We start from the raw sequence: 27,783 nt of genomic DNA on the forward strand, positions 1-27,783 counted from the left end.
TAGTAAGGTGGCCAATAACTGGGGGCCGTAGGCCGATGATACAGGATGTATTTTTTTTGCTAAAGCGCTTAGCTGATAGAAGTAGTATTTCCACTGAAATGTCAAACATGCTAATTGCTAGCCCGTTAGCCAGCATTTTTACGACACCAATAATCACAAAACATTGATGGCTTGATCACAAGATGGCTCTGTTGAAGGTAATATATTTCTTAAATGCTGTTGAATATGCTGATGATACAGTGTGCCAAGCTAGCTAGCAAATGCAGCTATCTAGTTTAGCCAACTCGAGCACCCGGCTCAAACAGAGGGATGCTATGTTAGCTAGCTGGCTATAACAGAGGGATGCTATGTTAGCTAGCTGGCTATAACAGAGGGATGCTATGTTAGCTAGCTGGCTATAACAGAGGGATGCTATGTTAGTGTAGCCGGTGCTATACTACACCGCTGTAACTCTGCGTTGTGTGTGGTTGATAGAGACCATAAACGTGGACTTTGGAGATCAGGTAGTTTTAATCAAGCAGAACTGACTCTCTGCATCTTGCATCTGCATCCAAAAGGAAATAAAACATTTGTAGAGCACATCTGTTCTGAGAATCGTCGCCTCTTTCTCTCTCAGTGCATCAAAATGATTTGAAATACAAAAATTAATACACTCTCTCCTTATTATACATAACATATTTTACATTGATAAAACCACATACCTGCATCCAAAAGGAAATAAAACATTTGTAGAGCACATCTGTTCTGAGAATCGTCGCCTCTTTCTACAACAGATGCACAATAGGAGGGACTGGGATCATTCGAGGAGCTAGCCATCGTTCACACATACAATAGCCTGCTAATACCTTAGCTAGCTATTAACCACATGTTGAATTCAGAATATTGATATCGTCCTAAAAAGTACAATTACAAGTGCATCTTAACAATACCATCCATTTATGAGTAACCTCTAAATATACATCATTATTCATGAACAAAACATTGTGTGTATGACTTTGTACTTAAAAGAATCAAACTTTTCTGAAGACAGAAAAAGCGTGCCTACCTCTCTCAGTGCATCAAAATGATTTGAGCACGAGCACGCCGGGCAAAACGTAAGTACACACTCCCCTTCTCCCAGGATGCAGGCATGCATAACAAATCAACACAACATATTGATATATGAACCTGGTGAAATTCACATAGTACTTCAACAACTGTTACATTCACCCCTCCTGAATTTCACCAACCTTGTAAAACAACAAAATAACCTACCAAGCTCAAGGCTTAATTCTGAATTCAGCTCAAAGCTACCCATAGGGTTCAGGGCAAGCGAAAGTTGGTCAGGCCTTCAACTGCCCCTAGATGCATAGTGCCTCTTACACTATATCTACATTCTTAGCCTTAAAAAAAAATTCTGTACTAAATCATCTCTGTACTATGTTAAACTTACACCTTCTGGTGGGTTGACTCTATTAGTCTCTTTACTGGTTTAACTACCCTCCCCGCCCTTGTGCGACCTGCCACTGGGCTAGGGGCCATAGTAACTAACGGTGGCTCTGGCCTTAGATCATTGATCAGAGGTGAGTTTGAAGGAATCAGCTCCAGAATCTCAGAGGTGCTTCCCCGGTCATTTTCCTCAAGAAAACAAGGTTCTTCTGGGTCTGACTTTCCATCCGATGTCCAGAGTTCGGAGTAATCGCTTGAATCCTCCGCCAGCCAGGATGCACTTTCCTCCCCAGAGTCCTCCATGTCTTCCCTGTCCAGTCCATCGCCGGAGTGGGTGGCCTCTCCTGCATCTACATTGATTGAAGGCCCTGCAGCATCACTGTCATTGAAGTGTACTGAATCATCAATTTCAAATGGCAGGAAATTCACCTGCAGCAGTAGATTCCTGTGAACCACTTTCTCTCTGCCATAACGATCTTGGATTATGTACGTGTGAGTTTGTGGATTGACTGAAGTCACTGTGAAAATCTCGGGGTTCCACTTGTCAGCCAACTTGCGGCGGCCCCTTTCACCCTTGTTGGCGATGAGGACACGATCCCCCATGGACAAACCGATGCCTTTAACCCGCTTGTCATACTCCCGACCTTGTCGTCTCTGTTGCTTGTCAGTGTGCCTTTGGGCAACACTCATAGCTTCCTTCAGCCCAGTGATCAGAGTCTCGACATACTTGTTGCAATCCACAACACTGGAGTCATCCAAAACATTGCGGAACATAACATCCACTGGTAGCCGAGGGACTCTACCAAACATGAGAAAGAATGGAGCATAGCCCGTAGTCTCGTGAACAGTGGCATTGTAGGCAAATGTTAATGACTGGATTTGTTCAGGCCAATGTTCTTTGGTTTTCAAGGGCAGACTCCTGAGCATGCTACCTAAAGTCCTGTTGAAGCGTTCAGTTTCTCCATTCCCCATTGGGTGATATGCTGTGGTTCTGGACTTTTGGACACCGGAGAGCTTAAGCAGTTCTGCTATTAGCTCACTCTCAAAATTTGCGCCTTGATCAGTATGGATCCTTGATGCAAAGCCGTAGACACAGAAGACATGATCCCACAGTTTACGAGCTACTTGCTTGGCTGTCTGGTTTCTGCATGGCCATGCATGGGCAAGTTTAGTGAAGTGGTCAGTCACCACCAGAACATCAACTGAGTTCTTCTTACTGTCTTCCGCTGTCCAAAAATCCAAACACACCAACTCCATGGGAGAGCAAGTTTTGATGCTCTCTAACGGGGCTCTAGCCGCTGGCTCTGGTGTCTTTGCTAGAACGCATCTCTGGCAGCAGCGCACATACTCCTTGATGTCTCTCTCCATTGCCGGCCAGAAAAATCTCTGCCTGGCCAGAGCTAGAGTTCTAGCTTGGCCTTGATGTCCTGCAAGGTCGTGAATGCCAGTCATCGCTTTGAGTCTCAACACCTCTGGCAAGACATACTGGAACCTTCTCCGGTTTGTGTGACTCTCCTTAATGACACGATACAGAACTCCCTCTCTTAGGATCAAGCGATCCCACTGTTTCATCAGCAACAACACTTTAGAAGAAACACTGTATCGATCTCGTCTGGTGGGCCGTTTCTTATTGAAGACGAAAGGGATGACCTTGGAAGTCACAGAGTCTTGCAGCTGGAAATCTCGAAGTTCCTCGTGCGAGAGTTCAGGCAAAGTGTCAATACCAGGAGAAAGCAGCCGTTGGGTGTTGGAACCAAGCTGGATTGCTTGCATCTCCATTGAACATTCCCAGTCAATATGGAGCTGACATATGGCCTTCACTTCAGCAGTGGTCAAAGAGGTTATCTCCTGGGGATAAGAAGCCCAACGGAAGGCATCTTGGACATCATCATTCAGTGTCCCAACAGCCTCAGACAGAAGTGCTAGGTAGGACTCCCTCATCAGTCTCTGCGCGACAGTCACTGCAAAGGGATCGCGGCTCAGTGCATCTGCTACTGTGTTCTTGCTGCCTGGGATACGCTTCAAATCAAAGTTGTACGGTGCCAGCTTGGCAACCCATCTTTGCTCGCAAGCGTCCAGCTTGGGTTTTGTCATGATGTACGTTAACGGGTTACTATCTGTCCAGACAGTGAACTCGTGCCCCTTAAGCCAGTGACTGAATTTCTCACACACACTCCATTTCAGTGCTAGAAATTCAAGTCTGTGTGCCGGGTACCTTCTCTGCGACTTACTCAGTGTCTTGCTCGCAAATGCTATGGGCCTTGCCTTATCTTCACCTTCAGGTACTTGGCAAAGCACAGCCCCAAGACCATCCAAGGAAGCGTCAGTGAAGAGAATGAACGGCCTCTCGAAATCAGGGTGAGCTAGCATGACACAATTCAAAAGAGCATCCTTCAGCTTCTGGAATGCAACGACACACTCCTCAGTCCAATCCGATAGCGTCAGCTTCCGGAAAATCCCACTGTTGCCCTTCTTCCCATCTCTTCCTCTTCTCTTTTGACCCCCAGTGAGTGCAAACAAAGGTCTGGCTATAGCAGAACAGTCAGGAATGAAGTGCTGGTAATATAATACCATACCCAAGAAGGATTTCAGCCTCCGAGCAGAGGGAGTGCATCCATCTGCCTCCATCAGCTGAGCTTGGCTCATCTTGGCAATGGCCTCCACCTTCTCAGGATCCACTGACACACCGTCCTCTTTAATGATATGTCCGAGGAATTTCACTGTTCTTCGTAGAAAGTGGCATTTTTTGGGTGCTAGCTTGAGATTGTTGGCTCTTAGACGGCTAAACACAACTTCAAGTCGCTGTAGAGCCTGTTCCTCGGTGGGTGCAAAGACCAACAAGTCATCTAAGTAACAAAGGAGATTTGAGAAGTTTAGGTCCCCAAATATACTCAACATCATTCTCATGAAAGAGGCCGGGCTGTTACACAGACCTTGTGGCATGCGATTGTACTCATAAAGTCCCATTGGTGTGGTAAAGGCTGTGTACTTCTTGTCCTCTTCGTGAACTGGAATGTTATAAAATCCTGAGGTCAAGTCCATGGTGCTGAAAAATGCACTGCCACCAAGGGCTGCGAGGCAATCTGCTTGATGAGGAAGGGGATGAGCGTCCTTCACCGTTCGTGCATTCATCCACCTGAAGTCAGTGCATAACCTCAGACTCCCGTCTTTCTTCCATACCATGACTAAAGGGGAGGCATACTCACTAACTGACTTGCGTATAAGACCTACTTCTTCCATATCTGTCAATACCTTCCTCAGCTTCAGGTAATGAGCAGGCGGAACTCTTCTGTATGGTAGCCGGAAGGGTCTGTCATCAACCAGGTGGATACGGTGAACATAACCCCTGGCTTCTCCGCAGTCCAGATTATGTCTTGAGAAGATGTCTTCATATTTTGTGATGGTATTCACAAGCTTTTCCTTCCACTGGTCAGCTACCTGGCATCCATCAATGTCAATGTCTACTAATCCTAGATCAGACAGTCTTTGTTTCAGATTGTGGCAGCCATTGTCATCCTGCTTCTGTTCCATTGGGGTTTTCCTCACCTCATGAAGGCCCTGAAATATTGTTGCATCCTCAACAGCCAAGCATGTAGACACATCTGCCAACTTCATGTTACGTCTTAGGGTGAGATGTTTGTCAGAACAGTTTACTACCTTTAAAGGCACCCAGCCATCTCCCCACATGGGTGTAATAACTCTACCCACGAGTATGTTTCTGGGCATGACCTTTGACCTGGTAGGTTCGACTATTACAGTGCTGCCTGGAGACAATGCCACATTTTTAGGAAGTTTACCCCAAACTAAGTGTTCAGTCTTGGGCGAAAGAGTCACAGCTTGAGTGAGCTTCACTGTCCCAATCTTGCCATCGACTTGCTGTCCCTTCCATCTTGTGACACTTGTCATCATCTGCAGAAACTGCTCACCCTCTGGTGAGTGGGTCTGGCCATCCATGTTGTTGACGAGCTTCCAGTATTCATCCGTGCCTTTCATCTCATGCAGTAGATGCTTAATGACATTCGATCCCAGGATGAGATCATCACGCTGTCCAGGAACAACTAGAGTGGGCACTTTAACATCAATCCCATAGATTTGCATCTCCAAATCATAGAAACACTTTGTTGAGGTCTTCTTCCCCCCACACCCCACTAATACTAACTCTGTGGGAGGCTGATAATGCTGAGGAAGGGCACCTGCTTCCAAAAGTCTCTGCTCCGCATGTTCACTTAATGTACAGGCCATAGACCCAGTGTCAAGCATGCCCTTAAGCTGCACTTTCCCATGTACAGACACAGAGGTGTAAAACAAATCTGAAAAAGCCTCAACTTCTTGTGAACCTAACATAACAATTTTCTCTCCTTCTTTCGCATCAGAGCACAAAATCTCATACGTTTTCTCAAGATCATCAAATTCTTTCTTGGGGGTAGACAGTTGAACACCCACATTTCCCCCCTTCACCTGTGGGCGTGTCAGTTTAACGGTTGCTGCTGTGGTGGTGAGTTTCTCTGCTGTTGTGGTGGGCGTCTTTCACCACCGGGATTGGCATAGCGTTCCCCCGGTTTAGGACAATTTGACTTCCAATGATCTGGGGAAAAGCACAGGAGGCACAGGTTCTCATGTCTACAGTGCATCACAGTGGAGTGATCTGTTGAGCCACAAACCCTGCATTCCCTACGCCTGAAGGGCTGGGTGGGGAAAGATGGTGCCTTGGCCTGTGTCTGTGAAACCATAACGGGTGGTATGCTCTTCTCTAAGGTACGTTCAAGCAGGTGAATGAGTCTCTCGATACTTGCACTCTGCCCATCTTGTTTGGCGCTTGATGTGAGAGAAGTGTCACTGCACGTACCAGCATTGACCCCGCCTTCACATGGAGTTATCTGGGGATGTACTGTTACTTGCTTTGAGGATACAGCGGTAGATTGACACATGGTGGCCTTCCTGCGGCGTTCATGTTCATAGATTCTCTCCTGTACTTCACTCGCAGTCCATTTCTCAGCAGACTTGTATTGGAATACTGCTGCCAGTTTGGGGTCAGGGCAGTATGTTACAAACATCCTAACGACATCAGAGTTGGAGCTGTCAATCTTCTTACCTTGTCTCTTAAGGCCCTCGTCAGCGACATCTACAGCCTTGTTCAATCGAACCCAGTACTCCATAACAGCCTCTCCGGGTACAGGTTTAGTATTGTAAAAATCAGCCAAGGGCATGCACGAATAGGCCAATTCACTGAAATTCTGTTTCAGAATGTCAAATACAATCTCTGGCTTCTCTGTAGGATCAACTGTTGTCTCATTGCGTAAATTTATCTTTACCATGTCTCTTGCTTTGCCAGATAATCGACTAATCAACTCATCTGATTGTTCCCCAACAAGACAACCCTTTCTCCTCAAGTATATTCTCATCAACTCCTCCCATTCATGAATGGAGCATTTGTCTGTACCATCTCCTCTATATGTAGGAGGTTCCTTTATGTCTGATTGCATGATGAACTTAATTTGACTGAGATCTACATATCCTACTGAGTCTGAATGATGATCACTTATCTTTTCTGTACTTACTGGTGGCTCATAAGTACTGGACCTGCCACTCTGTAGTTCTTCCCTAATGGAGCTCCCTATTTCCCGGGCTAGCTGAGTGACCAGCTCAGCTAGACCATCTACAGGGGCATTTGGATTAACACTAGATGAAGGGCTTTCATCCAATTTTTTTGTGGAGCAAAACATGGGGGAACCTCCTGCACCTACACACTTTACCGGGGTTTGATCAGAGTATGAGAAAAACCTCCCCCTCCCAGCAGTGAATTTGGGTTCATCACCATTATAAGATGCCATGCCACTAAAGTTACGTTAAAATGTCTGTTGATGAACACACTTCTATGTTGGTTAACGATAAACAGCGCTCTCAATACATCGTTGTCAGAAAAAAGAAAAGAAAAAAAACTGTAGTTCCGATTTCTGCCACAAGGCGGCAAGAGTACCTCAATGATATTTTTAGTCTCTAGAGCAGCAGCGCCGCGGTGATTGAGCTGACGTCGATCAACGATGAATCCGGGTCACGGCACCAATGTAGCCGGTGCTATACTACACCGCTGTAACTCTGCGTTGTGTGTGGTTGATAGAGACCATAAACGTGGACTTTGGAGATCAGGTAGTTTTAATCAAGCAGAACTGACTCTCTGCATCTTGCATCTGCATCCAAAAGGAAATAAAACATTTGTAGAGCACATCTGTTCTGAGAATCGTCGCCTCTTTCTCTCTCAGTGCATCAAAATGATTTGAAATACAAAAATTAATACACTCTCTCCTTATTATACATAACATATTTTACATTGATAAAACCACATACCTGCATCCAAAAGGAAATAAAACATTTGTAGAGCACATCTGTTCTGAGAATCGTCGCCTCTTTCTACAACAGATGCACAATAGGAGGGACTGGGATCATTCGAGGAGCTAGCCATCGTTCACACATACAATAGCCTGCTAATACCTTAGCTAGCTATTAACCACATGTTGAATTCAGAATATTGATATCGTCCTAAAAAGTACAATTACAAGTGCATCTTAACAATACCATCCATTTATGAGTAACCTCTAAATATACATCATTATTCATGAACAAAACATTGTGTGTATGACTTTGTACTTAAAAGAATCAAACTTTTCTGAAGACAGAAAAAGCGTGCCTACCTCTCTCAGTGCATCAAAATGATTTGAGCACGAGCACGCCGGGCAAAACGTAAGTACACACTCCCCTTCTCCCAGGATGCAGGCATGCATAACAAATCAACACAACATATTGATATATGAACCTGGTGAAATTCACATAGTACTTCAACAACTGTTACATTAGCTAGCTGGCTATAACAGAGGGATGCTATGTTGGCTAGCTGGCTATAACAGAGGGATGCTATGTTAGCTAGCTGGCTATAACAGAGGGATGCTATGTTAGCTAGCTGGCTATAACAGAGGGATGCTATGTTGGCTAGCTGGCTATAACAGAGGGATGCTATGTTAGCTAGATGGCTATAATAGAGGGATGCTATGTGGAGGGATGCTATGTTAGCTAGATGGCTATAATAGAGGGATGCTATGTTAGCTAGCTGGCTATGGCTTTTGGTTTTATTAATTGTTAAATGTCCTTCCCTATAAGTGGGCTGAAAGTCTGTTGTCAATTTATTTACTGTAAAATAGCATTGCATCTGGTCAAAGTAACGGTGAGTGAAAGGTTGATTGGTCGGCTATTTGAGCCAGTAAAGGGGGCTTTACTATTCTTAGGAAGCGTAATGACTTTTACTTCCCTTCAGGCCTGAGGGCCCACAATTTCTAGTAGGCTTAAATTGAAGATATGGCAAATAGGAGTGGCAATATCGTCTGCTATTATTCTCAGTAATTTTCCATCCAAGTTTTCATTGTCGATAGACAACAAAAAATGTTTTCACCTCTTGCACACTCACTTTACAGAATTCAAAATTACAATGCTTGTCTTTCATAATTTGATCAGTTGTACATGGATGTGTAGTGTCAGCGTCTGTTGCTGGCATGTCATGCATAAATGCTAATCTTGCCAATAAAAAAAATGTAAAGTAATTGGCAATATCAGTTGGTTTTGTGATGAATGAGCCATATGATTCAATGAATGATATAGCTGAGTTTGCCTTCTTACCCAAAATGTAACTTAAGGTGTTCCAGAGTTTTTTACAATTTGCTAATCATTCTTTAAATAATTTATCTTTCTTTCATAGTATAGTTTATTCTGTCCTCCCACAGGGACATATGGGATAGCATTAACCCTACTTCTATGCAGTCCCTGGAAGACACAGGTCATTTTTCTACAGGATTCTGGCTTAGAGACAGAAGTAGTAATAGGCTGGAGACTCCTAGCTGCTCATGCTTTGTGTCCTGATAAGTGATGGCTTCCAGTCCGTCAGAACCACCTTTCACCAGGACGTTAAATGGATGAGGAATCTAAGAGGTCTGAGGTTAAAATGCTCTGCACTGGTAAAACATTGGACATGGCTATGTATTTATAGTGTTTTCATATGTATTCCAGGTCCCACTTGTCACAGTCATCTCAAATCTCCATCTAAACCCTTGTAGATGTTCAAATGTATTGGGAATCATATCAATGTAGCATTTAGGACTAGTACTGACATCACAGAGTATTAACACGTCTGGAGGATGACAGTCCAAGTGTTCCTCTAACAAAGGACTGGTCTGCTGTAGCTAAAGTGAAGGCAGGTTCAGTTTGGTTTGTTTTCCAAATTTCTACATAGAATCTGGCAGGTCTGATGCCCATTTAAGTGCTGTAGTAGATGTGTGTGAAGGAGAGGGTTGAATAGGATATGATGCAATACCTGGTGGATGTTAGCACGTTGGAGCAGAGGTCTATTTCACAAAGTGGGTATGTTGACAAGTGCCGTTTTCTAGCGAAACAACCAATGAGCTACGGTGTATGGAGGAATTACAGAGAAATGTGAATGACACATTACAGCAGATCCATTTCCCCTAAATCCCTTTCACACAGAGACAGAACTCACTGCCAGTTTTATTAATTCCAAATCCTATTCAAGGAAAGAATAGAGGTGTATTTTGTCAAATGTGATCAAATGAAACTGGAAGCAGAATGATTCTGTGTTTGTCTGCTGGTTATTCAGAAGTGGTGTTCTGGATTTAAATCCCCGGGTCTCAAGTGGGAACATCACAAAACCAACACAGTTTGGCATCAAGCTGGCAGTCGCTGTTCATATGAAGCCCAGAATTTAATGAGCATGAATAATGAATAACATTCTCCATGCTGGCGACTGACGAAGCTGCCAGTTATTAGGCCAGGGCCTTGTTCAGCAGGCAGGCTCTAGATCCACACTGTTTCTAACACCATGGAAATAACTTTTCTAACACAACAAATAAACACCAGCTGTCATTTCTGGTTTGTCTATAAATAAAATAAGTAATTTATCCTTGTTGTTGTAAATAAAACATCCAACACAAAGACAGACACCAATTTTAACGGAAAACGGAAACACCAGTTGTTGAACTGAAACAGCAGTTAATGAACTGAAACACCAGTTAAACTGAAACACCAGTTAAACTGAAACACCAGTTAATGAACTGAAACACCATTTAATGAACTGAAACACCAGTTAAACTGAAACACCAGTTAATGAACTGAAACACCATTTAATGAACTGAAACACCAGTTAAACTGAAACACCATTTAATGAACTGAAACACCATTTAATGAACTGAAACACCAGTTAATGAACTGAAACACAATTTAATGAACTGAAACACCAGTTAATGAACTGAAACACCAGTTAAACTGAAACACCATTTAATGAACTGAAACACCAGTTAATGAACTGAAACACCAGTTAATGAACTGAAACACCAGTTAAAGAACTGAAACACCAGTTAAAGAACTGAAACACCAGTTAAAGAACTGAAACACCAGTTAAACTGAAACACCAGTTAACCTGAAAAACCATTTAATGAACTGAAAAAACAGTTAAAGAACTGAAACACCAGGTAAAGAACTGAAACACCAGTTAATGAACTGAAACACTAGTTAACTCTTAGAGCTCTAGGGGCGCTATTTCATTTTTGGATAAAAAACGTTCCCGTTTTAAGCGCGATATTTTGTCACGAAAAGATGCTTGACTATGCATATTCTTGAATATTCTTGAAGTTTCAGAATCTGCAAAGATTTTGTCTGTAAGTGCCCCAGAACTCATTCTACAGGCGAAACCAAGATGATGCATCACCCAGGAATTAGCAGAATTTCTGAAGCTCTGTTTTCCATTCTCTCCTTATATGGCTGTGATTGCGCAAGGAATGAGCCTACACTTTCTGTCGTTCGCCCAAGGTCTTAGCAGCATTGTGACGTATTTGTAGGCATATCATTGGAAGATTGGCCATAAGAGACTACATTTTCCAGAGGTCCGCCCGGTGTCCTTTGTCTAAATTTGTGCGTAATCTTCAGGTGCGGTCATTTTCTCCTGGGATTCAGGAGAGAAAGCATGTGTCCAAGAACGATGTATCAATGAAGAGATATGTGAAAAACACCTTGATGATTGATTCTAAACAACGTTTGCCATGTTTTCAGTCGATATTATGGAGTTAATTTGGAAAAAAGTTTGCGTTTTGAGGACTGAATTTATGGATTTTTTTTGGTAGCCAAATGTGATGTATAAAACGGAGCTATTTCTAATACACAAGGAATCTTTTTGGAAAAACTGAGCATCTGCTATCTAACTGAGAGTATCCTCATTGAAAACATCAGAAGTTCTTCAAAGGTAAATGATTTTATTTGAAGGCTTTTATGTTTTTGTTAATGTTGCGTGCTGGATGCTAACGCTAATGCTAACGCTAAATGCTAACGCGAAATGCTAACTCTAGCTAGCTACTTTTACACAAATGATTGTTTTCCTATGGTTGAGAAGCATATTTTGAAAATCTGAGATGACAGTGTTGTTTACAAAAGGCTAAGCTTGAGAGATGGCATATTTATTTCATTTCATTTGCGATTTTCATAAATAGTTAACGTTGTGTTATGCTAATGAGCTTGCTGATAGATTTACACAATCCTGGATACAGGGGTTTTTTCATAGCTAAACGTGACGCAGAAAACGGAGCGATTTGTCCTAAACAAATAATCTTTCAGGAAAAACTGAACATTTGCTATCTGAGAGTCTCCTCATTGAAAACATCTGAAGTTCTTCAAAGGTAAATGATTTTTTTGAATGCTTTTCTGTTTTTTTGTGTAAATGTTGCCAGCTGAATGCTAATGCTAAATGCTACGTTAGCCATCAATACTGTTACACAAATGCTTGTTTTGCAATGGTTGAGAAGCATATTTTGAAAATCTGAGATGACAGTGTTGTTAACAAAAGGCTAAGCTTGAGAGATGGCATATTTATTTCATTTCATTTGCGATTTTCATGAATAGTTAACGTTGCGTTATGGTAATGAGCTTGAGTCTGTATTCACGAACCCGGATCCGGGATGGGGAGATCAGAAAGGTTAAAGACCTGAAGCACCAGTTAACCTGAAACACCAGTTAACCTGAAAAACCATTTAATGAACTGAAACACCAGTTAAAGAACTGAAACACCAGTTAAAGAACTGAAACACCAGTTAATGACCTGAAACACCAGTTAACCTGAAAAAACATTTAATGAACTGAAACACCAGTTAAAGAACTGAAACACCAGTTAAACTGAAACACCAGTTAATGAACTGAAACACCAGTTAATGAACTGAAACACCAGTTAATGAACTGAAACACCAGTTAATGAACTGAAACACCAGTTAAACTGAAACACCATTTAATGAACTGAAACACCAGTTAATGAACTGAAACACCAGTTAATGAACTGAAACACCAGTTAAAGAACTGAAACACCAGTTAAAGAACTGAAACACCAGTTAAACTGAAACACCAGTTAATGAACTGAAACACCAGTTAACCTGAAAAACCATTTAATGAACTGAAACACCAGTTAATGAACTGAAACACCAGTTAAAGAACTGAAACACCAGTTAAAGAACTGAAACACCAGTTAACCTGAAACACCAGTTAAACTGAAACACCAGTTAACCTGAAAAAACATTTTAATGAACTGAAACACCAGTTAAAGAACTGAAACACCAGTTAAAGAACTGAAACACCAGTTAACCTGAAACACCAGTTAACCTGAAACACCAGTTAAACTGAAACACCAGTTAAACTGAAACACCAGTTAATGAACTGAAACACCAGTTAATGAACTGAAACACCAGTTAATGAACTGAAACACCAGTTAAAGAACTGAAACACCAGTTAATGAACTGAAACACCAGTTAATGAACTGAAACACCAGTTAAAGAACTGAAACACCAGTTAAAGAACTGAAACACCAGTTAATGAACTGAAACACCAGTTAAAGAACTGAAACACCAGTTAAACTGAAACACCAGTTAACCTGAAAAACCATTTAATGAACTGAAAAAACAGTTAAAGAACTGAAACACCAGGTAAAGAACTGAAACACCAGTTAATGAACTGAAACACCAGTTAAAGACCTGAAACACCAGTTAACCTGAAACACCAGTTAACCTGAAAAACCATTTAATGAATTGAAACACCAGTTAAAGAACTGAAACACCAGTTAAAGAACTGAAACACCAGTTAATGACCTGAAACACCAGTTAACCTGAAAAAACATTTAATGAACTGAAACACCAGTTAAAGAACTGAAACACCAGTTAAACTGAAACACCAGTTAATGAACTGAAACACCAGTTAATGAACTGAAACACCAGTTAATGAACTGAAACACCAGTTAATGAACTGAAACACCAGTTAAAGAACTGAAACACCAGTTAACCTTTCAAAGATATTGGTTCCCATTTGGGACTCTACCCTCCCACGTTCAGCTAGAACGGTGGCGCATGGAACGCAAAAATATTCTTAGAAATATTTAACCTCCACACATTAACAAGTCCAATAGCTCAAATGAAAGATAAACACCTTGTTCATCTAGCCAGCAAGTCAGATTTCTAAAATGTTTTACGGCGAAAACATAGCACATATATATTTCAAACCACCACCACACAGCTCATTTGAATAGCCAAAACATGCAATCAACAAACGCAGGATTAAAAAATAAATAATTCACTAACCTTTTGAAAATCTCCATCAGATGACAGTAATAGGACATGTTACACAGTACATTTTTTTTTTCTCAATAATATGCCATTTATATCCATAAATGTCCATTTACATTGAGTTCATGTTCAGAAATTACTCAAAAATGTCCGCAGGAAATCTAGGTAGCGCGGCAAGATAACGTAAATAGACATCATAAACTTTGACTAAATATACATGTTCTACATATAGTTAGAAAGATACACTGCTTCTTTATGCAATCGCTTTGTTACAATTATTTTTAACGTTACAGAAATCGCACACTATTCAATATTCTGAGACGGCGCTCAGATATAAGCTACATTTCTCCGTAATGTTGGAGTCAACAGAAACACAGATTTCAGCATAAATATTCCCTTACCTTCGATGGTCTTCGTTCAGAATGTTCTGGAAAGGTTCATACTTACCCAATACATCGTTTGGTTTCAAGTCTTGCGTCTTTGTATTAGCTACTGCTAATAACATCAGCTGAAATGCACCCAAAATGTCCTCTGGTCCGGAAAAGTTGCGCATCAAAACTTCAAAATTACATATTATATGTCGACTAAACAGGTCAAACTAAGTGCAGAAGCAAGCTTTATGATGTTTTAAACACACAAAACAAACTTCAATTAAATCGGTCATCGTCTGTCCTTCTCTTGAGTGCTGGAACAAAGGAATGGCTGGGACCAATTCGCGCCACAACGCACAACATATTTTCTCTTGGCACGCACTAATTTCACTCCCATAGGGCCAATTCTCGCGGGATTTGAACGATTTAAAGCTCTACTGAATGAGGACATCTAGTGGAAGACATAGAAAGTCCCCATAATCATAACTGGTTGGGAAGGGTGGGGGCGATGACGTCAAAGTTGCTCCAACTTTCATGACCACAAAAACTAGTTTGGAAAAATGCCTGCCCTGTGAGTTCTGCTATACTTACAGACATAATTCCAACGGTTTTAGAAGCTTAATAATAATAATAATAATAATAATAATTAAATAACTGAAACACCAGTTAATGAACTGAAACACCAGTTCATGAACTGAAACACCAGTTAATGAACTGAAACACCAGTTAAAGACCTGGAACACCAGTTAAAGACCTGAAACACCAGTTAACCGTGAAAAACCATTTATTGAACTGAAACACCAGTTAAAGAACTGAAACACCAGTTAATGAACTGAAACACCAGTTAATGAACTGAAACACCAGTTAAACTGAAACACCAGTTAAACTGAAACACCAGTTAAACTGAAACACCAGTTAAACTGAAACACCAGTTAATGAACGGGAACACCAGTTAAAGAACTGAAACACCAGTTAAGGAACTGAAACACCAGTTAATGAACTGAAACACCAGTTAAACTGAAACACCAGTTAAAGAACTGAAACACCAGTTACAGAACGAAACACCAGTTAAAGAACAGAAACACCAGTTAAACTGAAACACCAGTTAATGAACTGAACCACCAGTTAAACTGAAACACCAGTTAATGAACTGAAACACCAGTTACAGAACGAAACACCAGTTAAAGAACAGAAACACCAGTTAAAGAACAGAAACACCAGTTAAAGAACTGAAACACCAGTTAATGAACTGAAACACCAGTTAATGAACTGAAACACCAGTTAATGAACTGAAACACCAGTTAAAGAACTGAAACACCAGTTAATGAACTGAAACACCAGTTAATGAACTGAAACACCAGTTAATGAACTGAAACACCAGTTAATGAACGGGAACACCAGTTAAAGAACTGAAACACCAGTTAAAGAACTGAAACACCAGCTAAAGAACTGAAACACCAGTTAATGAACTGAAACACCAGTTAAACTGAAACACCAGTTAATGAACTGAAACACCAGTTAATGAACTGAAACACCAGTTAATGAACTGAAACACCAGTTAAAGAACAGAAACACCAGTTAAACTGAAACATCTTGAGAAATAGCTGTGATAACTGAGGAAAGATGGTTGTTGGTGTTAACATGTAGACACAAGGGCAAAACACAGTGCTTTCGTTGTTGGATGAGGAAGTCGGACCAAACCGCAGCGTGAAAAGTGTTCATATTGTTTTATTGAACTGAACACTGAATTAACAAAAACAACAAAGGAAAAACCCGAAACAGTCCTGCAAGGTGAAAAACACTAAACAGAAATGAACTACCCACAAAAACCCAGTGGGAAAAGGCTACCTAAGTATGGTTTTCAATCAGAGACGATAGGCAGCTGCCTCTGATTGAGAACCACACCCGGCCAAACCACAAAGAAATATAAAACATAGAAGATGAACATAGAATCCCTAGTCACACCCTCTCCTAACCAAAATAGAGAATAAAAGCCTCTCTATGGTCAGGCCGTGACACAAAGTCATTTAGAGGAAACCTAATGATGTACCAACTAACCAAAGAGACTGATCAGCTTATCAAATTGTCCCCAAATGTACCATATAAGATGGTCTTTGTACATCTATTGATTCTTTTATTACCTTGATTAAATATTTTTTTTATTTTACCTTTATTTAACAGTTGCGGCGAGCAAACCCGGGTCCGGGATCCTATTTATAGACCTAAGCTCATTACCATAACGCAACGTTAACTATTCATGAAAATCGCTAATGAAATGAAATAAATATTAGCTAGCTCTCAAGCTTAGCCTTTTGTTAACAACACTGTCATCTCAGATTTTCAAAATATGCTTTTCAACCATAGCAAAACAAGCATTTGTGTAAGAGTATTGATACCTAGCGTAGCATTTAGCGTAGCATTCAGCAGGCAACATTTTCACAAAAACAAGAAAAGCCTTCAAATAAAATCATTTACCTTTGAAGAACTTCAGATGTTTTCAATGCGGACACTCTCAGTTAGATAGCAAATGTTCAGTTTTTCCAAAAAGATTCTTTGTGTATTAGAAATCGCTCCGTTTTGTACATCACGTTTGGCTACCCAAAAAACCTGTATCCAGGAGTGTATTTATCCCCGCAAGCTCATTAGCATAACGCAACGTTAACTTTTCATGAAAATCGCAAATGAAACGAAATAAATATGCTAGCTCTCAAGCTTAGCCTTTTGTTAACAACACTGTCATCTCAGATTTTCAAAATATGCTTCTCAACCATAGGAAAACAATCATTTGTGTAACAGTATTCATAGCTAGCGTAGCATTTAGCGTTAGCGTTAGCGTTAGCATTCAGCAGGCAACATTTTCACAAAAACCAGAAAAGCATTCAAATAAAATAATTTACCTTTGAAGAACTTCAGATGTTTTCAATGAGGAGACTCTGTTAGATAGCAAATGTTCAGTTTTCCCTGAAAGATTATTTGTTTAGGAGAAATCGCTCCATTTGGTGCGTCACGTTTGGCTACCAAAAAAAAACGAGGCCCACTGTACCTGAAGTTCCCCTCCTCTCCACCGACTGTTTCTGTACCTGAGGTTCCCCTCCTCTCCACTCTCTGTTTCTGTACCTGAGGTTCCCCTCCTCTCCACTCTCTGTTTCTGTACCTGAGGTTCCCCTCCTCTCCACTCTCTGTTTCTGTACCTGAGGTTCCCCTCCTCTCCTCTCTCTGTTTCTGTACCTGAGGTTCCCCTCCTCTCCACTCTCTGTTTCTGTACCTGAGGTTCACCTCCTCTCCACTCTCTGTTTCTGTACCTGAGGTTCCCCTCCTCTCCACTCTCTGTTTCTGTACCTGAGGTTCCCCTCTTCTCCTCTCTCTGTTTCTGTACCTGAGGTTCCTCTCCTCTCCACTCTCTGTTTCTGTACCTGAAGTTCCACTCCTCTCCACCCTCTGTTTCTGTACCTGAGGTTCCCCTCCTCTCCACTCTCTGTTTCTGTACCTGAGGTTCCCCTCCTCTCCACTCTCTGTTTCTGTACCTGAGGTTCCCCTCCTCTCCACTCTCTGTTTCTGTACCTGAGGTTCCCCTCCTCTCCTCTCTCTGTTTCTGTACCTGAGGTTCCCCTCCTCTCCACTCTCTGTTTCTGTACCTGAGGTTCCCCTCCTCTCCACTCTCTGTTTCTGTACCTGAGGTTCCCCTCCTCTCCACTCTCTGTTTCTGTACCTGAGGTTCCCCTCCTCTCCTCTCTCTGTTTCTGTACCTGAGGTTCCCCTCCTCTCCACTCTCTGTTTCTGTACCTGAGGTTCCCCTCCTCTCCACTCTCTGTTTCTGTACCTGAGGTTCCCCTCCTCTCCACTCTCTGTTTCTGTACCTGAGGTTCCCCTCCTCTCCACTCTCTGTTTCTGTACCTGAGGTTCCCCTCCTCTCCACTCTCTGTTTCTGTACCTGAGGTTCCCCTCCTCTCCACTCTCTGTTTCTGTACCTGAGGTTCCCCTCCTCTCCACTCTCTGTTTCTGTACCTGAGGTTCCCCTCCTCTCCTCTCTCTGTTTCTGTACCTGAGGTTCCCCTCCTCTCCACTCTCTGTTTCTGTACCTGAGGTTCACCTCCTCTCCACTCTCTGTTTCTGTACCTGAGGTTCCCCTCCTCTCCACTCTCTGTTTCTGTACCTGAGGTTCCCCTCTTCTCCTCTCTCTGTTTCTGTACCTGAGGTTCCTCTCCTCTCCACTCTCTGTTTCTGTACCTGAAGTTCCACTCCTCTCCACCCTCTGTTTCTGTACCTGAGGTTCCCCTCCTCTCCACTCTCTGTTTCTGTACCTGAGGTTCCCCTCCTCTCCACTCTCTGTTTCTGTACCTGAGGTTCCCCTCCTCTCCACTCTCTGTTTCTGTACCTGAGGTTCCCCTCCTCTCCTCTCTCTGTTTCTGTACCTGAGGTTCCCCTCCTCTCCACTCTCTGTTTCTGTACCTGAGGTTCCCCTCCTCTCCACTCTCTGTTTCTGTACCTGAGGTTCCCCTCCTCTCCACTCTCTGTTTCTGTACCTGAGGTTCCCCTCCTCTCCTCTCTCTGTTTCTGTACCTGAGGTTCCCCTCCTCTCCACTCTCTGTTTCTGTACCTGAGGTTCCCCTCCTCTCCACTCTCTGTTTCTGTACCTGAGGTTCCCCTCCTCTCCACTCTCTGTTTCTGTACCTGAGGTTCCCCTCCTCTCCACTCTCTGTTTCTGTACCTGAGGTTCCCCTCCTCTCCACTCTCTGTTTCTGTACCTGAGGTTCCCCTCCTCTCCACTCTCTGTTTCTGTACCTGAGGTTCCCCTCCTCTCCTCTCTCTGTTTCTGTACCTGAGGTTCCCCTCCTCTCCACTCTCTGTTTATGTACCTGAGGTTCCCCTCCTCTCCACTCTCTGTTTCTGTACCTGAGGTTCCCATCCTCTCCACTCTCTGTTTCTGTACCTGAGGATCCTCTCCTCTCCACTCTCTGTTTCTGTACCTGAAGTTCCCCTCCTCTCCACTCTCTGTTTCTGAACCTGAGGTTCCCCTCCTCTCCACTCTCTGTTTCTGTACCTCTCCTCTTTATCTCTCTCGGAAAAGTTCCACAGGGATGTTGGTCCGTGCTGAAGCGATGGCATCACGTAGCTGCTGCAGATTGGACGGTGGTACATTGATGCTGCATACAGCTCATTCCATCTCACCCCAAAGATACTCTATTGGGTTGAGGCCTGGGCAAATTAACTGAACTGTCATGTTCCTGACAATATTTTTCCACTCCTCTTTGTCCTGTGTTAGTGATCGTGTGCCCACATGAGATGTTTCTTCTTGTGCTTAGCTGATAGGAGTGGAACCCGGTGTGCTGAGCTGATAGATGTGGAACCCGGTTTGCTGAGCTGATAGGATGGAATCCGGTGTGCTGAGCTGATAGGATGGAACCCGGTGTATTGAGCTGATAGGATGGAACCCAGTGTTTTGAGCTGATAGGATGGAACCCAGTGTTTTGAGCTGATAGGATGGAACCCAGTGTTTTGAGCTGATAGGATGGAACCCGGTGTGCTGAGCTGATAGGATGGAACCCGGTGTTTTGAGCTGATAGGATGGAACCCGGTGTGCTGAGCTGATAGGATGGAACCCGGTGTTTTGAGCTGATAGGATGGAACCCGGTGTGCTGAGCTGATAGGATGGAACCCGGTGTTTTGAGCTGATAGGATGGAACCCGGTGTTTTGAGCTGATAGGATGGAACCCGGTGTTTTGAGCTGATAGGATGGAACCCGGTGTGCTGAGCTGATAGGATGAAACCCGGTGTTTTGAGCTGATAGGATGGAACCCAGTGTTTTGAGTTGATAGGATGGAACCCGGTGTTTTGAGCTGATAGGATGGAACCCGGTGTGCTGAGCTGATAGGAGTGGAACCCGGTGTGCTGAGCTGATAGGATGGAACCCGGTGTTTTGAGTTGATAGGATGGAACCCGGTGTTTTGAGCTGATAGGATGGAACCCGGTGTGCTGAGCTGATAGGATGAAACCCAGTGTTTTGAGCTGATAGGATGGAACCCAGTGTTTTGAGTTGATAGGATGGAACCCGGTGTTTTGAGCTGATAGGATGGAACCCGGTGTGCTGAGCTGATAGGAGTGGAACCCGGTGTGCTGAGCTGATAGGATGGAACCCGGTGTTTTGAGTTGATAGGATGGAACCCGGTGTTTTGAGCTGATAGGATGGAACCCGGTGTTTTGAGCTGATAGGATGAAACCATGTGTGCTGAGCTGATAGGATGAAACCCGGTGTTTTGAGCTGATAGGATGAAACCCAGTGTGCTGAGCTGATAGGATGGAACCCGGTGTTTTGAGCTGATAGGATGGAACCCGGTGTTTGGAGCTGATAGGATGGAACCCGGTGTTTTGAGCTGATAGGATGAAACCCTGTGTGCTGAGCTGATAGGAGTGGAACCCGGTGTGCTTAGCTGATAGGAGTGGAACCCGGTGTGCTGAGCGGATAGGATGGAACCCGGTGTGCTGAGCTGATAGGATCGAACCTGGTGTGCTGAGCTGATAGGATGGAACCCGGGTGGCTGAGCTGATAGGATGGAACCCAGGTGGCTGAGCTGATAGGCTGACACCCAGGTGGCTGAGCTGATAGGATGGAACCCGGTGTGGTAGTCCTCTACAATAGCCCATCGATTATAGACAAGTTGCGCGTTGAGAGAGGCTGTTCTGCACACCAGGTTTGTACTGTGCTATTATTTGTCTGTTTACGGTGTGCACGATTACTGCCATTCTCCTTCTCTCAAAAACAAGCTGTTTTCGCCCAAGGGACTGCTGCTGACTGGATGTTTTTTATTTGTCATTCTTTGTAAACCCAAGACACTTTAGTGCGAGAAAATCCCAGGAGTGCAGTTGTTTCTGAGATACTAGATCCGGCTCGCCTGGTACCGACGATCATACCACGCTCAAAGTCGATTAGGACACCATGTTGGGTGGTGAACTTAATAAACTGGCTGGTTAGTTTATATATCCACCATGTTAGAGAACAGGGTGGTGAACATAATAAACTGGCTGGTTAGTTTATATATCCACCATGTTAGAGAACAGGGTGGTGAACCTAATAAACTGTCTGGTTAGTTTATATATCCACCATGTTAGGGAACAGGGAGGGGAACCTAATATATCCACCATGTTAGAGAACAGGGTGGTGAACCTAATAAACTGGCTGGTTAGTTTACATATCCACCATGTTAGAGAACAGGGAGGTGAACTTAATAAACTGGCTGGTTAGTCTATATATCCACCATGTTAGAAAACAGGGAGGGGAACCTAATAAACTGGCTGGTTAGTTTATATATCCACCATGTTAGAGAACAGGGAGGGGAACCTAATAAGCTGGCTGGTTAGTTTATATATCCACCATGTTAGAGAACAGGGAGGGGAACCTAATAAACTGGCTGGTTAGTTTATATATCCACCATGTTAGAGAACAGGGAGGTGAACTTTATAAACTGGCTGGTTAGTTTATATATCCACCATGTTAGAGAACAGGGAGGGGAACCTAATAAACTGGCTGGTTAGTTTATATTCCCACCATGTTAGAGAACAGGGAGGGGAACCTAATAAACTGTCTGGTTAGTTTATATATCCACCATGTTAGAGAACAGCGAGGGGAACCTAATATATCCACCATGTTAGAGAACAGGGAGGGGAACCTAATAAACTGGCTGGTTAGTTTATATATCCACCATGTTAGAGAACAGGGAGGTTAACCTAATAAACTGGCTGGTTAGTTTATATATCCACCATGTTAGAGAACAGGGAGGGGAACCTAATAAACTGGCTGGTTAGTGTATATATCCACCATGTTAGAGAACAGGGAGGGGAACCTAATATATCCACCATGTTAGAGAACAGGGAGGTGAACCTAATAGACTGGCTGGTTAGTTTATATATCCACACTGTTAGAGAACAGGGAGGGGAACCTAATAAACTGGCTGGTTAGTTTATATATCCACCATGTTAGAGAACAGGGAGGGGAACCTAATATATCCACCATGTTAGAGAACAGGGAGGGGAACCTAATATATCCACCATGTTAGAGAACAGGGAGGGGAACCTAATATATCCACCATGTTAGAGAACAGGGAGGGGAGCCTAATATATCCACCATGTTAGGGAACAGGGAGGGGAACCAAAATATATCCACCATGTTAGAGAACAGGGAGGGGAACCTAATATATCCACCATGATAGAGAACAGGGTGGTGAAACCTAATAGACTGGCTGGTTAGTTTATATATCCACCATGTTAGAGAACAGCGAGGGGAACCTAATAAACTGGCTGGTTAGTTTATGTATCCACCATGTTAGAGAACAGGGAGGGGAACCTAATATATCCACCATGTTAGAGAACAGGGAGGGGAACCTAATTTATCCACCATGTTAGAGAACAGGGAGGTTAACCTAATAAACTGGCTGGTTAGTTTATATATCCACCATGTTAGATAACAGGGAGGGGAACCTAATAAACTGGCTTGTTAGTTTACATATCCACACTGTAAGAGAACAGGGAGGGGAACCTAATATATCCACCATGTTAGGGAACAGGGAGGGGAACCTAATAAACTGGCTGGTTAGTTTATATATCCACCATGTTAGAGAACAGGGAGGTGAACCTAATAAACTGGCTGGTTAGTTTATATATCCACCATGTTAGAGAACAGGGAGGGGAACCTAATAAACTGTCTGGTTAGTTTATATATACACCATGTTAGAGAACAGGGAGGTTAACCTAATAAACTGTCTGGTTAGTTTATATATCCACCATGTTAGAGAACAGGGAGGGGAACCTAATAAACTGGCTGGTTAGTTTATATATCCACCATGTTAGAGAACAGGGAGGGGAACCTAATATATCCACCATGTTAGAGAACAGGGAGGGGAACCTAATAAACTGGCTGGTTAGTTTATATATCCACCATGTTAGAGAACAGGGAGGTTAACCTAATAAACTGGCTGGTTAGTTTATATATCCACCATGTTAGAGAACAGGGAGGGGAACCTAATAAACTGGCTGGTTAGTGTATATATCCACCATGTTAGAGAACAGGGAGGGGAACCTCATATATCCACCATGTTAGAGAACAGGGAGGGGAACCTAATAGACTGGCTGGTTAGTTTATATATCCACACTGTTAGAGAACAGGGAGGGGAACCTAATAAACTTTCTGGTTAGTTTATATATCCACCATGTTAGAGAACAGGGAGGTGAACCTAATATATCCACCATGTTAGAGAACAGGGAGGGGAACCTAATATATCCACCATGTTAGAGAACAGGGAGGGGAACCTAATAAACTGGCTGGTTAGTTTATATATCCACCATGTTAGAGAACAGGGAGGGGAACCTAATAAACTGGCTGGTTAGTTTACATATCCACACTGTAAGAGAACAGGGAGGGGAACCTAATATATCCACCATGTTAGAGAACAGGGAGGGGAACCTAATATATCCACCATGTTAGAGAACAGGGAGGGGAACCTAATAAACTGGCTGGTTAGTTTATATATCCACCATGTTAGAGAACAGGGAGGTGAACCTAATAAACTGGCTGGTTAGTTTATATATCCACCATGTTAGAGAACAGGGAGGGGAACCTAATAAACTGGCTGGTTAGTTTATATATCAACCATGTTAGAGAACAGGGAGGTTAACCTAATAAACTGGCTGGTTAGTTTATATATCCACCATGTTAGAGAACAGGGTGGTGAACCTAATAAACTGGCTGGTTAGTTTATATATCCACCATGTTAGAGAACAGGGAGGTTAACCTAATAAACTGGCTGGTTAGTTTATATATCCACCATGTTAGAGAACAGGGAGGGGAACCTAATATATCCACCATGTTAGAGAACAGGGAGGGGAACCTAATATATCCACCATGTTAGGGAACAGGGAGGGGAACATAATATATCCACCATGTTAGAGAACAGGGAGGGGAACCTAATATATCCACCATGTTAGAGAACAGGGAGGGGAACATAATAAACTGGCTTGTTAGTTTATATATCCACCATGTTAGAGAACAGGGTGGTGAACCTAATAAACTGGCTTGTTAGTTTATATATCCACCATGTTAGAGAACAGGGAGGGGAACCTAATAAACTGGCTGGTTAGTTTATATATCCACCATGTTAGAGAACAGGGAGGGGAACCTAATAGACTGGCTGGTTAGTTTATATATCCACCATGTTAGAGAACAGGGAGTGGAACCTAATAGACTGGCTGGTTAGTTTATATATCCACCATGTTAGAGAACAGGGAGGGGAACCTAATAGACTGGCTGGTTAGTTTATATATCCACCATGTTAGAGAACAGGGAGGGGAACCTAATAGACTGGCTGGTTAGTTTATATATCCACCATGTTAGAGAACAGGGAGGGGAACCTAATAAACTGGCTGGTTAGTTTATATATCCACCATGTTAGAGAACAGGGAGGGGAACCTAATAAACTGGCTGGTTAGTTTATATATCCACCATGTTAGAGAACAGGGAGGGGAACCTAATAAACTGGCTGGTTAGTTTATATATCCACCATGTTAGAGAACAGGGTGGTGAACCTAATAAACTGGCTGGTAAGTTTATATATCCACCATGTTAGAGAACAGGGAGGGGAACCTAATAGACTGGCTGGTTAGTTTATATATCCACACTGTTAGAGAACAGGGAGGGGAACCTAATAGACTGGCTGGTTAGTTTATATATCCACCATGTTAGAGAACAGGGAGGTGAACCTAATAAACTGGCTGGTTAGTTTATATATCCACCATGTTAGAGAACAGGGAGGGGAACCTAATAGACTGGCTGGTTAGTTTATATATCCACCATGTTAGAGAACAGGGAGGGGAACCTAATAGACTGGCTGGTTAGTTTATATATCCACCATGTTCACATACAAGCCAGTGTCAAAACGTCCAAAGGTGGTGATGGTTTACAGAAAACATTCACACATTCCAGCCAGAACATCTACAGCACTGAAATATTACAGTTGTTCAGTGAGATAGCAGAGAGAGGTAGACAACTGTGGATGTGTTGCTGAGCAGATTTGTTAGTGGTCAGATGCATGTTGTCAGGTACTTCATGAAAAAGTAATCCGTTTTCCTGCCTGTCAGCTAACATCATGTCACCCACACCGCCCCACTCGTGTCCTGCAGGATGTCCTCCCTACCAGGTAGCAGCCCCTTCCTGTCCATGGCCAGATGCTGTTTGTGTCAGGGGAACCCCACCTACCCCACTGCTGCTCCTTGTTTACACAAGTTGAACTCCTCTGATACGCGGTTGCCTGTGTTGTATGCTTTTAGCCCATAGATAATACATGAGCTGGTTGGCTTTAAAAGATGCTGCCATATGCATGAAAGCATCAACTCAGAGCTAAACTGACAGAGCCATCTGACAAACACTGTTGATGTCAAAAAATAGCCCCGCTCCACACTGTGCTGTCTGTCCAGAGGTCAAATAGCCCCACTCCACACTGTGCTGTCTGTCCAGAGGTCAAATAGCCCCACTCCACACTGTGCTGCCTCTCCAGAGGTCAAATAGCCCTGCTCCACACTGTGCTGTCTCTCCAGAGGTCAAATAGCCCCGCTCCACACTGTGCTGTCTCTCCAGAGGTCAAAAAGCCCTGCTCCACACTGTGCTGCCTCTCCAGAGGTCAAATAGCCCTGCTCCACACTGTGCTGTCTCTCCAGAGGTCAAATAGCCCGCTCCACACTGTGCTGTCTCTCCAGAGGTCAAAAAGCCCTGCTCCACACTGTGCTGCCTCTCCAGAGGTCAAATAGCCCTGCTCCACACTGTGCTGTCTCTCCAAAGGTCAAATAGCCCCGCTCCACACTGTGCTGCCTCTCCAGAGGTCAAATAGCCCTGCTCCACACTGTGCTGCCTCTCCAGAGGATGCTGCACTGTCATCAGTGCTAATACAACATATTAATAATTAGTTGATGTCAAAGTGTTGAGAATGAACTGATGCAGACAGGTCTTGGCCTTCTTAATGGCATTTGCAGATGTCAGGCTAGCAGCACTGCTGTGTGTTCCAGCAGCTCTGAGAAGAGACAAGTTGTAGCGGCAGGCTAGCAGCACTGCTGTGTGTTCCAGCAGCTCTGAGAAGAGACAAGTTGCAGCAGCAGGCTAGCAGCACTGCTGTGTGTTCCAGCAGCTCTAAGAAGAGACAAGTTGCAGCAGCAGGCTAGCAGCACTGCTGTATGTTCCAGCAGCTCTGAGAAGAGACAGGTTACAGCGGCAGGCTAGCAGCACCGGACCCAGATCATGAGAAACCAGATTGATTATCTGGTCTGATAAAACCAAGATTGAACTCTTTGGCATGAATGCCAAGTGTCACTTATGGAGGAAACTTGGCACTACCCCTACGGTAAAGCATCGTTGCGGCAGCATCATGCCGTGGGAATGCTTTTCAAGGGCAGGGACTGGGTGACTAGCCAGGATCGAGGGAAAGATGAACAGGGCAAAGTAGAGACATCCTTGATGAAAACCTGCTCCAGACACTCAGGAAATCAGACTGGGGTGAAGGGTCACCTTCCAAAAGGACAAGACCTGAATGTCCTTGAGTGGCCCAGACAGAGCCCGGACTTGTAACCTATAAAGCAGACGTTTCATAGGTTGTACGTAACAAACTAACTAAATGAAGGTTAGGGTCGTACCTAACAAACAAACTAAACGAGAGTTAGGGTCGCACCTAACAAACTAACTAAATGAGGGTTAGGGTCGTACCTAACAAACTAACTAAATGAGGGTTAGGGTCGTACCTAACAAACTAACTAAATGAAGGTTAGGGTCGTACCTAACAAACTAACTAAATGAAAGTTAGGGTCATACCTAACAAACTAACTAAATGAAGGTTAGGGTCGTACCTAACAAACTAACTAAATGAAGGTTAGGGTCGTACCTAACAAACTAACTAAATGAAGGTTAGGGTCGTACCTAACAAACTAATTAAATGAAGGTTAGGGTCGTACCTAACAAACTAACTAAATGAAGGTTAGGGTCGTACCTAACAACCTAACTAAATTAAGGTTAGGGTCGTATCTAACAAACTACCTAAATGAGGGTTAGGGTCGTACCTAACAAACTAACTAGATGAGGGTTAGGGTCGTACCTAACAGACTAACTAAATGAGGATAGGGTCTTAACTAAGGTCTAACTAAATGAGGGTTAGGGTCGTACCTAACTAATTAACTAACTAACTAAATGGGAGTTAGGGTCTCACCTAACTAACTAAATGAGGGTTAGGGACTAAACCTAAATAACTAAATGAGGGTCTTACCTAACCACCTAACTAACTAAATGAGGGTTAGGGTCGTACCTAACTAAC

This window comes from Oncorhynchus mykiss, chromosome 3 (assembly GCF_013265735.2).
Source record: "Oncorhynchus mykiss isolate Arlee chromosome 3, USDA_OmykA_1.1, whole genome shotgun sequence".
NCBI lineage: Eukaryota > Metazoa > Chordata > Actinopteri > Salmoniformes > Salmonidae > Oncorhynchus > Oncorhynchus mykiss.